Source organism: Halyomorpha halys, unplaced genomic scaffold, assembly GCF_000696795.3.
Source record: "Halyomorpha halys isolate HHAL.00 unplaced genomic scaffold, Hhal_1.1 Scaffold845.1, whole genome shotgun sequence".
NCBI lineage: Eukaryota > Metazoa > Arthropoda > Insecta > Hemiptera > Pentatomidae > Halyomorpha > Halyomorpha halys.
In genome coordinates this window covers 286,740-288,386 of record NW_027114882.1, presented here as the reverse complement: position 1 = coordinate 288,386, position 1,647 = coordinate 286,740, and the positions used below count along the sequence as shown (strand labels likewise).

Sequence of the window (1,647 nt, the reverse complement as noted above, 5' to 3'; positions counted from 1 at the left end):
CTTAACATATATTTTATTACATTTCGGTACTATGTAAGTCATCATAAGAATTAATTTCACTCAAGAATTACCAGGATTCATAAAATACATTAAATTTATTATGAACAGCTATGTTATAGTTGCATCTTTATCTAGTGTTCATCTTTTAATTATTAATTTATGACATTGTAATGACTTTAAGAATAAAAGTAACCCTAAATACAATAAAAAAAAAAAACGGCATTATTATGGCACCACCTCGAAATGGGACCTATTTGAATGTACCTGTATGTAAAAAATGAAAGTGAAATTAACATAAATTTTATTATTTTATTTTTAACGATTGTGAGCTTCAAGAAGTTCTAAAAATATTTGTTTAATTATTTTTATTGGTAATTAATACACTAATTTTTTAACTCATTAAAACGATTAAATCTTACATCATCTTATTGAAATGAAGTTAAATTCAACCAGTATCATTAAAAAATTATAACTCACTGCACCGTATTTTATATATGCACAATATAGATACAAGAAAAAAAAATTAAAATTAAAATTTAAATAATACGTTTATATTTTATTAAGTAGAGACCAGAAATTTAATTGTTTTTAATTTAAAATTTTTCGAAAACTAAGCATATATAAATATAAATTTTTTTTATTAGATTAAAATAAGTTGTTTTATACTTTGATTTCTTTAGGGCGGTCTACCTCCTAATTAGAATTGCATTAATTTTTCAAAATAATATTACTTGAAGTAGATTCCTATTATTGATTAAATATATGGTAAAATAAAGATATTACTAAGAAAAAAAGAACTGGAGGCGCCGGGCATCGATCCCGGTACCTCTCGCATGCTAAGCGAGCGCTCTACCATCTGAGCTACGCCCCCTTCGACCTTAATATGAGCTCATTACTAATGATACGTATAGTATTTATAATAAGCAAACGAGTTTATAAAGCTAAGTCCTAGTTCAACAGTCTAATATCTCAAAAAAAAAATTGGTAATTTTTAGATATGCATGTAATGTTAGCCATAAGGGTAAGATATACAGTTCAAAACTGTAATATCTCGAAATATTTTTTATTATTATGATTCTGTGTTTTACTATATATCTCTTACCATTATTGCTAAGATTACACGTATACAGTCATAATATGGTTGTTTAAAAAAAAATTGAAATTATTTAAGACAGTGTAACTATTTATTACAAACATAAAATAATTCTGAGGGGAAGATACTATTATATTAAAATTTGATATTTGTTTTGTACATCATTATATTGTTATATTTACATGATGTAACACAGCTTTACAATAATTGACATATGAATTAACTAATAAATGACATAAATGTTTAGTTACTTATAATTATTTATAAAAATCTTAATTTCTGTAATCAGACCAATATAGAAAGGGAAGAAATATTTAAAAAAAATTAATTTATAATGTTTTTATGGGTAATAATTATTTCATTTTTATATGTTTATGGTTATAATTATTTATCTACTTGTTATTAGAAGAAAACAATAAGTAAAGCTAGATAAATATGAAATAATAAAAAAAAGTCTTCCAAGTACATAAATCTACTGGAAGATCTCAGATTGACCGTGTGTATTATTAATCAATGGAATGTGGTCCGGGTACGGTAAAAAAACTAAAAAAGTG

The 1,647-nt window shown here is 24.1% G+C and overlaps 1 non-coding gene across 1 annotated transcript; it reads right to left on the bottom strand.

Annotated features, from left to right (window-relative positions):
- Positions 1–798: 798 nt before the first annotated feature.
- TRNAA-AGC (transfer RNA alanine (anticodon AGC)) lies at positions 799–871 on the bottom strand. The gene has a single exon. It is a non-coding gene; the product is annotated as a tRNA-Ala (tRNA).
- Positions 872–1,647: the final 776 nt, after the last annotated feature.